Source organism: Camelus bactrianus, chromosome 11, assembly GCF_048773025.1.
Source record: "Camelus bactrianus isolate YW-2024 breed Bactrian camel chromosome 11, ASM4877302v1, whole genome shotgun sequence".
Classification (NCBI taxonomy): Eukaryota; Metazoa; Chordata; class Mammalia; order Artiodactyla; family Camelidae; genus Camelus; species Camelus bactrianus.
This window is the reverse complement of record NC_133549.1, coordinates 72,313,301-72,329,745: the sequence shown is the minus strand read 5'-3', so window position 1 is coordinate 72,329,745 and position 16,445 is coordinate 72,313,301. Positions and strand designations below refer to the sequence as shown.

At 47.4% G+C, this 16,445-nt stretch overlaps 1 long non-coding RNA gene across 1 annotated transcript; it reads right to left on the bottom strand.

The window, feature by feature from the left end:
- Positions 1-1,123: 1,123 nt before the first annotated feature.
- Positions 1,124-16,221, bottom strand: LOC141579163 (uncharacterized). The gene is made up of 3 exons (XR_012510334.1): positions 14,186-16,221; positions 13,880-14,105; positions 1,124-7,159 (listed from the first exon to the last, which is right to left on the bottom strand). It is a non-coding gene; the product is annotated as an uncharacterized LOC141579163 (long non-coding RNA).
- Between the last annotated feature and the right edge of the window lie 224 nt (positions 16,222-16,445).

Below are 16,445 nucleotides of genomic sequence, written 5' to 3'. Positions count from 1 at the left end.
GCCACATCCTCTACTCCCAGTCATGATCAGGTTTGTAGTATCTAGGCAGACAGCCCAGCCTACCCACCTGCGCTGCTTCGCCAGCTATTCCACACCCAGACAGTGGTGCTCCGAGTGAGGCTGCAGAGAAAGGGAAGGTATTAGGGGAGAATTAAGGTGAGGAAGTGACTCAGCCCAGCATAAGCCTGCAGGCATCCGGTGGAGCTCTCACAAGGCAGTGTGGCCACTTGTTTCGGCTTTCAAGTCGGCCTGGGAGTGTTGCTGAAATGTGACTCTCTCTGCTCCGCTGAGCACTGAGGGTGGAGGGGAAAATTGGCTGGGCTCCTGCTCCCCTCCTCTGCACCCTCCTCCGCAGCCCCCAGAGCATCCCTGGTGGGCCAGCAGGAGAGGGCATGGGGTGGGGGATGGGCTTGGGGGATCCTTGGATTTTGCATGAGTTTCTTTCTCCTGGATTTGTTTGCTTTACGCAGGGTGAAACCTGGTTGGAGAGGTGACCCTAGGGAGGGGCTGCCTCTCCCCCACCCCCAAGGATCTGCCCACCAAGGGGACTGAGGGTAGGTCCTTGGGGTCTGGTAGGCAGGAAGAAACCCCTTGGGGCTCAGAGGAAAGCCACTGTTCCTAGAGAGTGTGCGGTCTCCCAGTCAATTCAAATTCGGGTTCTTAACCTTGGACAAGACGCCAGCCTATTGGAGACTATTTCTTTATCGAACAAACGCTGGGAAAGAAAACTGCTCATCTGTTTGTGGTCAAGTCATTCATTCATTCACTCCACAAACAACTGATATGCCAGGATCTGGGCTCATTTAGCAAGAATTTAAATAAACCACCTCACATCCATTAGAATGACTACTGCTTAAAAAAAAAAAAAGTCAGCTATACAATTGACCCTTGAACAACATGGGTTTGAATTGCACTGGTCCACTTATACGTGGATGTATCTCAGCAGTAAATACTACAGTTACTACAGGGTCCGTGATTGATTGATTGAATCCGAGGAAACTTGGGTACGGAGGGCCGACTATAAATTATATGTGGATTAACCCCTGTGTTATTCAAGGGTCAACTGTATTTCAACAACAAAAAAATTTTTTCTAAATGACAAGTGTTGACAAAGACAGGGGAATATGGGAACTTTTGTTCACTGTTGGTGGGAATGGAAAATGATTCAGACACTGTGGAAAACAGTTATCATGTTTCCTCAAAATATTAACATATAGAATTACCATATAATCCAGCAATTCTGCCTCTGGGTGTATACCCAGAAGAACTGAAAGCAGCATCTCAAAGTGATATTTGTACGCCTACATTCATAGCAACATTATTCACAATAGCCAAGAGGTGGAAGCAACTCAAGTGTCCATCAACAGATGAATGGATAAACAAAATGTGGTAAATACAGACAGCAGAATATTATCTAGCTTTGCAAAGGAAGGTAATCCTGTCACACGCTACAATGTGGATGAGCCATGAGGACATTGTGCTAAGTGAAAGCAGATTACAAAGGGACAGATATTATGTGATTCCACTTACATGATGGAGTGTACTGGAATAGTCAAATTCACAGAGACAGAAAGTAGACTGATGGTTGCCAGGGGCTGAGGGAAGAGGGGACTGGGAAGCTGTTCTTTAATGGGTGCAGAGTTTCAGTTTTGCAAGATGAAAAGAGTTCTGGTGGGGATAGGTGGTGTAAAAAACAAAAACAAACAAGCAAACAAAAGAGTTCTGGAGATTGATTGCCCACCAATGTGAATATACTTAACGCTACTGAACTGTACACTTGAAAAGGATTAAGATGGCAAATTTTATGTTATGAATATTTTAGCTCAAAATAATAGTACCTTTTAATTTTTTTAAAAAAAAGGCACACAATTCCTTCTGCCAACATACCCAGGTCTAGCTGGGCAGAGAGACAGGAACACAGTGACACGACATAATGCCTGGCACTCAGTGACAATAAAAGGCACCCAGTGACAATGTATTGACTACTTGGTAGAAAGTATTTTTTTAACAAAACAAGAATGAACGTATTACAGGGAAGCACAGAGGAAGAGGCATTTCATTTTGCTTAGAGATGGAGGGGAGTGGGTTAAGGACATCTGAGCTGCACTCTCAAATGCTGGGTCTGACCAGACCAGAGAATTCTGGTTATCACACCAGTTTTAGGACTTTGGGGAAATACCCTTTGAGCCTTAGTATCCTCATGTGTAAAAAGGCAAAAATACCAAGACTGTAAGGGTGCAGTGAGAATTAAATAAGAGAATGTATGTCAATAGGCTAACGGGAACTGGCACATAATACACACTCATTTAATGGGAACTTCCAGTCTCCTTATTGTTGTTGTTGCCAGCACCATTGTCATTATCATATTTTGGCCCACGTTGGACGTTGGACAATGGTTGTAAGCTAAAGTTAAAAAGCTAGGTCAGGATCAGATTACAAAGAGCCTGGGAAGAGCCACAAGTTTGGTCAGATTTTTGTATCCATTAGGAGGCTTGGAAGGCTTTTGAGGCAGAGAATTTCTGGGATGTTAAAAATGGATTTGCTTGCAGTTAAGTTTATATGTCTACCTGGCCTGGATATGTGGGCTTCTGGGCCATCCCATTTGGGTTTCAATGCAGTGTCCCTGTATCAGAGGGGCTTTAAGCACCAGCTAATTTAGGCAAGGCCTGGGAGGAAAGCCCTAGCCTAGAAAAAAACAGGATTAGAGGACCCAGAGAGGAGGTTGGCAATACTACACAGAGGGAAAAAAACGTACTTTAAAACTGACCACGTGGGCACCACAGTTTCCTAGGTGAACAGAGAGTGTAGCTTGAAATTTTAAGAATGTGGCCTTGTGAAATATGTATTTTACTCTCCAATATTTTGTGTTGTAGGATATGTCCATGTGTTTATGTTTGTGTGGTAAGGGACAGCAGATCTGCTTAAAAGTGTTCTTTTGAGCAAGGCCAATCTGTGGCAGAGATTATTCATTGTCTTACAAATGCATTCTCTCTTCTTCCTTCATGATGGAACTCCCAGCTTTTAGCTGGGCATATGGGTACCAAGAATAGACTACATTTCCTAAAAAAAAAACCCAAAAAACCCCTGCATTTCCTAGTATGACTTGCAGTTAATTGTGTCCATGAGAGAAGTCTGGCCGCTGGGATATAAGAGAAAGTGGCTTGTGTGACCTTCTGAAAGTGTATTCAAAGAAAAGGGGGGAAACTTTCTTTTCCTTTCCTCCTTTTTGTTGGATGGAATCTAGACATGATGGCTGGAGCCCAAGCAGCCTTCTAGGAGTTTAAGCAGCTTAAGTCCTGTGCAGAGGAGAGTGAAACACAATGGAAGGAACCTATATCATGGAGCACTACACCAGCCTGGAGAGGTGACTTGTAGTCTTCATTTATGTGGGAGAAGAATGTAATTCTATCTTGTTTAATCCACTGTTATTTGGGGGGTTTCTGTCACTCACAGTAAAGCATAATCTTAACTGTCACCATAGGCAAGAAACCTTGGGTTTATTCCCCTCAGTGGCCTCTCTGAACCATTTTTGCCTTCAGCTTCCCCCAACGTCAGCCTGATGACACCAGGGAAGTTCTACTGGTGTTACAGATCTGTTTTAAAGGGACTACCCTGGCTCCCTGAGTGGTACAAACTCCAGACGAGGATGCCTAGACTCCAGAGCAACCACTTCAGAAAACGGGTATCACCTGGTAAAGTTAAAAATCGCATACCCCATGATCCAGCAATTCCTCTTAAATATATTAGAGATTCATGCACGTATGGAGTAGGAGTTACACACAGCCTCATTGTTAGTAATCACCACAGACTGGACACAATCCTAATGACCATCAACAAGAGAATGGCCAAGTAAACGGGGGCTGGGGGGAGGTGTTTATACAATAGGATGGACTGTGCGGCAGTGAGAAGGAATGGACTACCACCACAAGCATCGACATGGGCAAAATTCCAAAAAATCATGTTGCACAAAAGAAGCAAGCCATGGAAGAAAACACACGTAGAAAATTCAAAACCAGGCAACTCTGGACAATTGTCTAATGGTATATGCATTCATGGCTAAACTTTACAGAAGAGCCAGAAAACGGTCCTCACCAGATTCAGGATAAAAGTTGGATGAGGGGAAGGGAGGGGGTGATGGGCTGTCATGGAGGGGAACAGAGGAGGCTTCTAGGGTTCTGGCAAGGTTCTATTTCATAATTACCCTGAGGAGCGAGAGAGGGGGTGATGATGTGTCTACTTTGGAATCATTCTTTAAACTCTGCACATGAGTGTTCTGCTGTCTTCTGAATGCGAGAGAGATGGGAAGGAAGAGTTAAGACTTTTGTTTTGACAGCACAGGGGAGAGAGGATGAATGCCTCTTCTCCTCTTCCTTCCCCGTCAGCAGTAATGACTCATTCCACCACCATTTAGCACTTACTCCACTCTGCTTGAATTACTGTTAGCTGTTAACACGTCTGACTCCCTCTGTCATTAATTTATTCATTCAGCTGACAATTACTGAAAGGCTCCGAAGTGTCAGCAGGAGGGAGGGGGTGACAGGAGGGAGTTAACCGATAAAACTGAGCAAACGCAGCCTCTTTCCTCCCACAGCTCAGAGCCTCCTCAAGGAGACAGAGAAGTCTCCAACTTCTTGGCCCCGTTTGGCTCTGTGCCTTCAGGACCTGATAGAGGGGGTAGTACTGGAGCTGAAGGGAGCCATATAGCTGAGGGCCCCCTGGAGGGACCCGCGTGCAACTTTGCAGCCCTCCCCACCCAGCACAGCAGCCAGGCGCTCAGGGGGTGCTGGCTGGGGCCCGTATGCAAGTCTGCATGAAGCTCTCCAATAATAAAACACAAGCTGCGTCAACTTTCCCAAGGAAGGGACTTCAGAGGGTCCTGTTTCTGGGTTCACTGTTCCCCAGATGAGATTCACCAGGGGTGCTGGCTAAAAATTCAGGTTCTCAGGCCTCTGCCCTGGAGGGCCTGGCCTCACAGGGCTGGGCTGGGGCCCAGGAATCCAGATGTCACACTCGCCTCTCTGGTGTCACCCATATTGTCTAGTGAACTATACATTTATCACTCTTTTGAATGTAAGATGTATTTCCCCAATCGGGAGGCCCTAAAGTGACAGATGGGGAATGAGCAGGGCGGCCTCCTCCTTCCCAGAAAAGTGCTAGACCTGAGGTAGGGAGGGTCTTCTCTGTCCTCTCTGTACTTCTCTTGGGGGGGGGTGGTTCATGAACGTTTATGGAACTAAGAATAAAGGAGCGAGAACCCAGCATTTCTCTGAAACATAAATTAATCCTGCTCCCAACTTTGGAACACCTCAGAGATTCTTCTGTTAGCATCTGTGTTCATTTGGAAACGTTCCGAGGCAGTACAGTGAGGTGGTGGAGAGTTCATCTCTGGACCTGGGCCTTCACTGCTGTTCTTCTGCCTGCTACTTGTGTGACCTTGGGCACGTCATTTGACTTCTCTGTGATTCGGTTTCCCCATTTATGGTACACAATTCAGAGAGCTGTTCTGAGGATTAACACAGTCCATACTTGGGGAGCTGTTAAACTAGTGCATGGCACCCACCGTGCTAATAAGAATGGTAACTATGACTATCTGTTCCGTTGCATTTGTCTTGCGGTGAGAAGGTGGGGCCAGCCTTGGGTGGGGCCAACCTCAGGGAAGGAGAAGGGATTCCTCTGGAGCAAGCTGGCCGCCCGGAATAAAAAAGGCTCACAGAGAGGCTGGGTGGGGCACCCTGAAACCCAGGAGGAAAACTCCCTGCAGAGGGCAGAGCTCTGTGCACAGCCCACGACTGGCCTTTCCTGGTTGGGGAGCTTCTATGGCTCCTGGGAACTCAGCGCTGGGTGGATTTTTGCCCTTTTTACCCAGCTTTAGTTTCATCATAGGTAAAAAGCCAAGACCTGTGAGGTTCCTGAAAAGGCTTGTGTGCTTGCTTTTGGAATCTGAGAGTCAGAGGGGAGAAGCTGAAGACCAAGACTGGTTTCTCAGAGGCCTCCAGAGGAGAGAGGACCTTGGGTGAGTAAGCACTCTTCCCACCTGGGCTTCAGATTCCTCCCCTGAGACAGTGAAGGAACTGGACATGGGGATGTACTCAGGTGTGCTCAGAACAAGAGGGGAGTGGGTTATGTGGCTGCTGAATTGAGATCAGAGGTGACCTAGGGTATTAGGAGGCTCCCCCACAATCCAAGGTCGTTTCCTCCGAAAAGATTCATGCCCAGAATTTTTATCCTACTTTATAAGTAAGAAAACTGAGTCAAAAAGCTACTAGACAAGAGGTAGGGAAACAGACAAAGACCACCCAAATGAGTCTAAGCAAAGGCTATCTACCTGAGTTTGCTGTAGCAAGGGACTAGGCCACCATCATTTGCTTTTGGTGTGTAGAGGAGGGTAAAGTTTTATAGTGGGAGAAGGGGAAGACTTCAGGTGTGCTGACTGGAGGCTGCTGGCATGGGGAAGCGGGGGGCAGACTAACCAGAAGTGAGACATCCTGTGTGACTGGTTAGGGGAGCTTACTTGGCTTTCTCCAGTTGGTCCTAAGTTGTAAGTAGATGCAGAATTAGGGACGCTGTCAGTTATTAAATCCTGGCGGTTTGTGTCGATTGCTACAGAGGTGGTTGTTTGGCTTCCTGCAGACAGATTGGTTGGCTCTCTCAACTGGTTGCTTCAGATTGTGGGTCAGAGTTCTATTTTTATATATGGTCTGGCCATTGTCCATTTGTATATTCAGTCTCTCAGAGGTCTCCATGGCCTTGCACTTAAGCAGCTACCTCTGCCATGACCTGCGGCTGCTGATGCAGGCGTGCATGGCTATGCCTGCCTAACGAGGCCTCCCACGGAGGGGCTCTCCCCACAAGGAACAAGTCCAGGACAACTGCACAGAGCTGGTGGTTCCCGGCTGGAAGCTGAGGGCCAGTGTTCCACCCCTTCTAGCATGCTGTTTCTGGCTTGGGTTCATTCTCACCACCTCCAAGAGTCTTACTGGGCCACGTGTCCATTTGCATCTGATTTACATGTGTCTGCACAGACAGGACAGCTGTTGATTTCTAGCTTGTTCTGCAGCAGCTGGATTGCATTCCTCGGCAGGCAGGGGTAGTTTTGATGCATTGTCAGAGACTCTTCTGAGGCTTCTTGGCCACTTCCTGACCCTAGAGATACTCTCCCCTGCAAGATGGGAGACACACACACACACACAGTTAGTTGGGCTGGGAGGGGCCTCAGCTCCCTCATCTGTAACATGGAGCTGACTGTGGTACCTACTGCCCATGGGTGTAGTGGAGAGGAAATGGAGACTGCAGGACAAGCCTTCAGTCCAGTGCTTGGCATGTACTTAGTACTCAGGAAGGGGGAACTGTCATAGTTTGCTCTGTGGCTGGAGTTGCAGTAACCCCAAAGACACTGGTCCTCTCAGATGAGAGTCTCTGGTCTAAACCAGAAAGATGGAAGTGCTCCTTTAGGGAGTTCCTGAGCATGAGGACAGGCATCAGGAGCAGGCGGGCTCCTTCTCCTCCTCTAATTCAGTCTTTCAATGAGTAGCTTTGAGTCTCTCATGCATTAGACAAGATGCTGGAGATACAGAGGTGAACTAGACAGGTTCACCTGTCCAGGAGTGGAGCTTGCAGTCCAGTGGGAGGCAGTCACTAAACACAAAGTCACATAAAAAGGAATGTAAACTGTGATGAGTGCCAGGAAGGAAAATGACTGCTCAAGGGGAATAGAAACCAATCTTGATAATTTGGGGAGCTGCATGGACCCAGTGGGCTTCTGAAGCGACTTTTAAACTGAGATCTGAAGGATGAAACGATGCCAGCCCCACTTTGCCCCATTTTCCCTCACCTTGATTCTTTCAACCCTGGGCTATTTCTGAAGCATCTGCTCCAGGCTTTCACTATCACAGGCCTTTTGAGGGATGTGAGAAAAATAACAGTGCGAGGTCATGGTCTCCATCGTGTTTGGGTGGCAGAACACATCCTAGGGACACTCGTGAGCACTACAAGGCACTAGACGCTGGCAATGGGGGAAAAGTGAGTCAAGGCATAAGCACTCTGGAGTCCTGAGGAGGGGAAAATGGAGTCCACAGGGGAGTTGCTGGCCCTAAAGGATGAGAGGGATTTGGACAGGTTAAGAGGAGCCAGGAGGAGTGGGCTCCAAGGGGAGGGGTCATCGGAGCATTGGTGGTGGTGGGGATCATAGAAGGTTAAGTTAGAAGACAACAAGCCTTGGACGTCCAGCGAAGGAGCTGCACTTTGTCCTGTAGGGGATGGAGAGCTAGTGAGGACATCTGAGGAAGTGAGGAATAGCAGAGTGTTCTGAAGAATGGATGGGAGACTAAGCCAGCCAGTCCTGACCCACTGGGGCTCACCAGGACGACTGCTTAGACCCGAGGTTCAACATCACTGTTGTCAAATGATCAATCTTTTGGGAGAAGAAACCAGGACGATGTTATCCCATAGTATCAGATCCTCTCCAAAAGGGACTTCAAACCGGTTTCCGTAGAAAAGACATGTCTTGGGAGGTTTTAACAGGAAGGAGGGAGAAAGGTGAAGAGCTGGGGTCTGAGTCTTACAGGGTTGCTGCAGTTTGCGTGGACACTTGGAGGGACTAAAAACTGAAGCTGAGGACTCCAAAGGAGGGCATGGGCTTGAGTAGAAAGAGCAATGAACTGAGAGGATGAACTTAAATTCTTGCCCAGTAATTGGCTGTGTAGTTTTGGGCAAGCAACTTCTCAGCTCCTCATTTGCAAAACAAGGTGTGTAGCCTTAGGTCCCAGCCTAGTGCCTGGCACACAGTAGGCACTCAATAAATAGTTGTTCATTAATTATGCAATGGTTAATCATTAATTCATCCTTTCTAAGGTTCTCAAATGCTTTGAATCTCTGATCTCACTCAGAATTTTGCCCATCCCAGTACTCTGGGCAAGGTTCCTCACTCGGTAAGGCCCTCACTCATATTTCTTGTTTTAAAATCTTAAGGCACTTGCCTCTGGGTTATTCCTGAACTAAGAACAAAAGAACAAAAGCAGTCTGGAAGAAAAATGTCTTCATGATTTGAGAAGCTACCAAGGGCCAAGCTTAAGCCAATTTTTTTCTAAACAGGTGTGGCTCATTCACCATCATAGCATTCCTAAAGAGTTGTATGAAACACGGTGTTTTCATGAATAGAATTCTACTTTCAGCATCCCCGGGGGAGTTCACTCTTTCAAGGAACTCTTCAGGGAAATCCTTTTAAATGTCACATCTCAGATGTTGGGCCACCTGCAATTTCCAGGGTGGGATGGCAAAAGGATCGTAGAAAGCTTGTCCCCCCGCTCACACACATTCACGTGTTCATACTTAGTGCAGTTTGTATATACAGACACCCACGCTGAAGCTGAAACAGCCTCACTCTTGCCCACAATGGCCTTGCTCTCTTGCTGTGCACTTACAGACTCACACATGCACACACGTGCTCTCAAAGGCAGCCTTGCCTGCTGCCAAAGTTGCCGCACCCGGGGGAGCAGAGCACCAGGATCTGTTTCTCCAGGGAACAGCTGTTGTTTATCCATTAGGACATAAGGTCCAGGGTCAGAGGCCGCTGGGGCCCCAGTTCACTCAGCTGCAGAGAAGGCCCTGTTTCTAGGTATCTTCCTTTGAAAACTCTCCCTCCAACTGCTGGTAGAGAACTGAATTCTGTTTTCCAAACATACCATAAATAATTACCTACAATGCAAGTCCTAGTGGAGGAGTAGGTTTCTATTCATTCATACAACAGGCTGTTTTGAGTTCCTATCAGGTGGCAGGCACTCTGGCAGGGACTTGGGGGTTCAACAGCAGACAAGCTGATATTGCTTCTGTCCTGGCAAAGCTCAGGTCTTTGGGGGTGGTTAGCCTTTTTTGCTGCTATAACAAAATTTCCACAAACTTATGAGCTTTAAAACCACCCACACTTAGGATCTCACAGCTCTGTAGGTCCGAGGTCCACATTGGCTCAACTGGTTTTCTCCACTCACGGTCTCACCAGGGTAAAATCAAGGTGTCAGCCAGCTGGGCTCTGATCAGGAGGCTGTGGGAAGAGTCTGTTTCCAGCTTCCTTCAAGTTGTGGCAGAATCCAGTTCCTTCCTTTTGTAGGACTGCAGTCCCTGGTACTTTGCTGGCTGTCGGCTGGGGACTGTCTTTCACTCCTAGACCCTCTCTCTGCCCCTTTGCCACTGGGCCCCTACATCTCAGCCAGCAATGGGGCATCAAATTCTTGTGCTTGGAATCTCTCTGACTTCCTCTTCTATTGCCTTCAACCTGAGAAAACTCTGCTTTGAACTCTTGTGATTAGATCGGGCCTACCTGGATAATCCAAGCTGTGTTCCCGATTTCTATGGCTGCAACTTTCATCACATCTGCACGGTCCCTTTAACTGTGTAACAGGTTTATATTTTTTTTTAATTCTTATTTTTTATTGAAGTGTAGTCGATTTACAATGTTAGCTTCAGGTGTACAGCAAAGTGATTTAGTTATACATATATTATATATATTTTTTTCAGATTCTTTTCCATTATAGCTCATTACAAGAAATTGAATATAGTTCCCTGTGCTTTACAGTAGGTCCTTGGTGTTTATCTACTTTATATATAGTAATATGTATCTGTTAATCCCAAACTCCTAATCTATCCTTCCCTCCTGGTAACCACAGTTTGTTTTCTATGTCCATGGGTCTATTTTTGGTTTGTAAATAAAATTTGTATCTTTTTTTTTTTAAGATTCCACCTATAAGTGACATCATATGATATTTGCTTTCTCTGTTTGACTTACTTTATTTAATATGATAATCTCTAGGTCCATTCATGTTGCTGCAAATGGCATTATTTCATTCTTTTTTATGGCTGAGTAATATTCCATTGTGTGTGTACACACGTATATATATATACACCACATCTTTATCTATTTATCTGTCGATGGACATTTAGGTTGTTTCCATGTCTTGGCTATTGTAAATATGGTGCATGTATCTTTTCAGATTAGAGTGTCCTCTAGATATATGCCCAGGAATGGGATTGCTGGATCATATGGTAAGTCTATTTTCAGACTTTAGACTATTTTTTTTAAGGATCTTCCATACTGTCCTCCATAGTGGCTGCACCAATTTACATTCCCAGTGTTGCAGCAAAGTATGTTACAGCTCAGTTGTGACAGCAACCTGGATCTGGGCAAGAGACCACGCAGCACTTGGAGAATTGGAGAACTCAGGTTTATTACACCGGTGGGCCCAGAAAAGTTAACACTCCAAGCTCTGGACCCCATCTGTAGGTTTACACAGGCTTTTATAGGCTGTCAGTCTACACTTTGCAACATCATATGCAAATAAGGTGTAACAAAGTTAACTAATTAGGAACGAGCTTTGTAGAAATGGACCACTCAGGAGTGATAGAAATGGACAAACTAGAAGTGAGCTCCATGCAAATGAGGTGCTACAAATGGACCACTCAGGAGTTAGTTCAAGGAACGAATAGAATCTTAGGGGTAAGTTCCACTTTCCTAGAAGTAAGCCGTTTCAGAGGCAAAAAGCGAGATAATGCTGCTGGACCAGGGAACCAGATGGTGCTGGCAGGAAAGCAGTGGCCCTGCCTGGGGGTCCTGCCGGTCTTTTTCGTGGGGCTTCCCACCTCACCAACAGTGTAGGAGGGTTCCCTTTTCCCCACACCCACTCCAGCATTTATTATTTGTAGACTTTTTAATGATGGCCATTCTGACTGGTGATACCTCATTGTAGTTTTGAATTGCAGTTCTCTAATAATTAGCAATATTGAGCATTTTTTATGTGCCTATTGGCCATCTGTATGTCTTCTTTGGAGAAATGTCTATTTAGGTCTTCTGCCCATTTTTTGATTGAGTTGCTTTTGTTTTTGGTATTAAGCTGTATAACATAACATTTCATATTCAGAGGTTCTGGAGGCTAAGGCATAGACATCTTTGTAGGGGTGCATTCTGTATACCAAGGGGATAGAGAGAAGTAAACTGACAATTTTAAGAACACACATTGATAAGTGTTAATAAAGAGAAGGTAAAAAGTTGCAATGACTGGAAGGAGCAGAGACATCTAGCCCTTTCGAGAGGAGGTCAGGAAGGCATGTCTGGCTTCCTAAAGCAGGTAACATCTAAGCTGAACTGTGAAGAACGGGCTCTGAATCAAAGGATTAATGCTCTTGCTCCCCGCAGGACTGTGCTTGCAGGAACTGGGAGGGGGCCATGCCCTCCGTCAGGGCTACACTAGCTGGGGAATGGATTTCTGAGCAAAGGCATCGTTAGAGGGTCTGGTGGGCCAAGCTTGCATGCAGGGCAAGGCAGGAGAGGGTGGGGGTCCTGGTGCTTGGCCCCCCAGGGGTGGCAGCTCCGCATAGAGCTCCCAGCCTGCCATCCACGTGCTGGGGCATGTGAGACATTTTGAGAACCTCTCTCGCTTTGCTTCTAATGCTGCTCCTTTTTCAGGTGCGCTCCTTCTCCCTCTTTCCACTTTTAACAGATTTTTTTTTGAAGCAGGCTTCAATGCAAAACCTAGTTCATTCATTCAATCGTTATGTTCATATGTTAATTGTAAAAATATCTGTTGAGCACCTACCACACGCCAGGCACTGTGGGAAGGGGATACAGCAGAGAACAACATAGAAGGGGCCCCTGCCCTCACCTGCCGTCTGAATACAAGTGAAAGAGAAGCCTTTCAGCTGGAACCCACAACCATTCTTTCAGGAGCCTGGAAACATCTGCCCTAAACCTGTTGCTACATGTTACGGGGAGGCTTTCCTCTCGGACGGATGAGGGCGTGGAAGCCAAAAGAACAGTGACACCTACCATTGGTTGAGCACTAACTCCTTTGACAGTATTCTTGATATCTCTATTTACAAATGAGGAAACTGAGGCATAGAAAGGTTTACCCAATGTTACCCAGCTAACCAGGTGCAAAGACATTTTTAAATCAGGCATTCGGACTCCAGAAGTTGCCTGCTCATCAAATTACAAGGTTTATATGCCTGCCAGATACCAGGACTTTGTATAAATCCTATCACTGAATTCTCCTAGTAACCCTACCAAAGGATGCTGTTTCTTCCCCATGCTGAGATGCAGAAACTGAGGCTCAGAAAAGCTAAGTAACTAGCCCAGGGACACCTGTGAGTGAGTGTCAGTGGAGCTGAGCTCATGCCTGTCCTGCTCCAAAGTGATTACTTTAAAAAGGAGGGAGTGTAGGGGGAGAGGAGCCAGTGCGGGGAGAGGGGTGAGAGACAAGAAGATGTTCTCAGGGTGGGGTGAAGCAGAGCAGGGTGGACGCTGGAGGAAGTGTGAAGGAAAGGCCGTGGGGTGGCATCAGGAGGTTAATGGGGGGTACAGTATTCTAGGGGGAGTTGTGCTCAGAAGCCAGATTGTAAAGCCCCAACCAAGGGATAAGTGGTCCATGAGCAGGTGGAAGTTCCAGTATCAGGCAATGGTTCCTTCCTGAGGACACCAGAGAGAAAGGGGGCATTTGAAAATGGGGACACACAGAACTGTTTGTTGACAAAGGGGAGGGAGGCCACAGCAGAGAGGGAGACCTGTGTATGTGTGTATGTGTGTGTGTGTGTGTGTGTGTGTGTGTGTGTGTGTGTGTGTGTGTGAATGTTTGAGTGCAGGGAGAGGGTGCAAAGACTGTATCCAGACCTAGGAGGGCTTTTTAAGGAGGAGAGAGAGGCCTTCTTTTTCTAACATCCGAGGAGGAGAGGTACATAAATCTATGGAGAAATTCTTAGGCAGTAGAAGAGCGAGGTGACAGGGTGACTTGTAAAATGGGGACACCCATCTTTGTCCATGGTAACGAGACTGAATTAGTCCTGGGGCTGCCATAAAAAATTACCACAAACTGGGGGGCTTAAAACAACAGAAACTTACTAGCTCATAGTTCTGGAGGTCAGAGGTCAGAGATCGAAGCATTAGCCGGATTGGTTCCTTCTGGGAGGCTCTGAAGGAGAGTCTGTTCCAGGCCTCTTTCCCTAGCTTCTGGGAGTTGCTGGCAATCGTTGGCATTTCTTGGCTTGTGGATGTATCATTCCAACCTCTGCCTGTCTTCACATGGTATTCTCCTCTGAGTGTGTGCCTGTGTCCAAATTTCCCTCTCCTATAAGAACACCAGACATTGGATTAGGGCCCATGTAATCCCGTACCACTTTGTTTTAATTTGATTACATCTGCAAAGACCTTATTTCCAAAACAGGTCAGGTTCACAGGTGCTGGGAGTCAGGGCTTGAACACCTTTTACTGGGATACAATTCAACCTAGAACAGGGCACAAAGGAGACAGTATGTGGGAAGGTGCTCTGAAGGATATAAAAGGCTACAGAAATACAAGGTCATATCAAGTTCATTGGCCAAAGGACCCCCTAAGGTTGAGTATGTTTATAAAGTAAACGATTTCCTCCAGAATTTGTTTTGCATAAACCCCCGGAGTTTCCAAAAAACGGTTTGCTGAAAGTAGTTATCTCTCACTCTACAGCTCCTGGGAGAAAGCAATCTCAGCAAGTGGACCTCCTCACTGCTTCCCAGGAAGGCTTCCTGGGGCAAAACACCCACGCTCCCCACCATCCTTTTGGGGGGTCACTGGGAGATGGTCCTTCCTCCTGCCCTCTCCTGTCTCAGGCACCCTTTGGACCTAGGACTTAACAGTTGGTTCCAACCATAAACCAAATTTGTCTCCAACTTCTCCTCTTCCACTCCACCTTCCTCCCACCCCTAAATTTCTAATTAATCCGGCTAGGAACAGAAGTCCAGGTGTGTCCTGAAGAGTGTATACCTTCACAGATGATTCAGGATGTAGGGGAACTGGTGGCCAGAAGGGGGAACCATCTCTCAGGGGCAGGAGTGGGAGGGACAGCGAAGGAGCCTGTCTGACCCCTGGCACTGTGCAATAGCCAGCCTTCCCCTCCCCTGGAACCTTGCTCAGCCATAGGAGCCCAGACTACTCAGGTAGGGAGTTAGTTTCACCATTTTGGAGTCCATTTCTGGTCATGGAGGCCTTAAAGAATTTGATTAAAGCTATGGACTTCCATCCCAGAAAAATACACACGTCTACAAAAAAAGTTCAGATAATTTCAAAAGCTTCACTAACACCCTCAGGCTTATTCATAACCCCTGATGGAATATACTCTTTCCATCCCATTTTCCTGGGGAGAAAACTGGGAACAGCCAGGGTAGTTTTGATTTGCTCCCACATCGTGCAAGCTATTTAAAGGGAAGTCCAAAACTTAAGTGCAAACTCTGGTACTCTTGTTCTAACCATGATACACAGAGTTTGTTTCCACTAAATAAAAGTAACTCCTCCTCTTAAAGAAGCAGAATCTTGAAGAAAACCGGTTTAGGGGGGAGGAGTGGAAGTGGTGGGGATGGGAGTGACAGAGTCAGCAGAAACAGCACCTGTGGCCCTCAGTGTTTGTAAATGAGCTTCACTCAACTGAACGCAGACATTTGCAATGGCCCGGGATGGCTACTCTACACTAGCCAGGTGGGGTTACTGAGAACAATTAATTGGGATGCCAGTTTTTACGGATCTCCTCCTGCAGTCAGGAGGCAAGTGGTCTGGGTCCACAGAGGGCTGTAGTGGGAGGCAGATGACATTCTTGAACTCAGAGACCAAGTGTAGACCTCACTGGGGGTATGAGGGGGGCGAGGTTTCTGTAGTCCATTGATTTACCTTCTCCAGAGACTAGCTAGAATCCGGGGTGACATCTAGAAAGGAGAGCACTTCTCTTGCCAAAAAGATGAACTGGCTCCACTGCAGACCCCACCACTCTCCTCCTCCTCCAGCAACACATCCCCTCGCCCTCTCCCCAACATCCAAACCTCTTTAGACACTGGGGACCAATCCATCTAAAACGGGGTTGAGGGGAAAGGCTCTCATTAACTGAGTCTCAGGAGATTATACTAGGACATTTTCTATATAAGAGCTCCTTGGAGCGGGGAAATCTCACACTTTTGGGGGAAGTCTTAATTTGGAGATGTCCAAGTTTAGGGGATGTCCCCTCAATTGTTTCCAGGCTTGATTTTGAAGTTCTCAGATTAGAAGACCCTGGATGGGCGGCAAGGTTTTGTTTGAGGGGGTTTCCATAGCTTGGGGCCTGGCTGTGTGCCCGGTCGAGGGGTCTGGAGGCGCGGGCTGCTTCTCGAGGGGCCCCTGACTCCACATCCCCCATTGCTGGCTGCGCCTGGGCCTCGGGGACCGGGATAATGAGCGCGCGCTGCGTCCCCGCCTCCCAGGCGGGCCCGGGGCGGGGAGGCAGGGACCCCTCCCATCGCCCATCCCCTCGGGGCCGGCCGCCCGGGCGCTCGGAGGGCCGGCAGGGGGGAGGGGAGGGGAAGGGAAGGGAAAGGAGAGGAAGGCGGAGGGACAGACCGGCGGCGGCGGCGGCGGGGCGCGGGCATGGCGGAGCGGGTGGCGGCCACGGGGCCCCGGTGAGCCGGGCCGG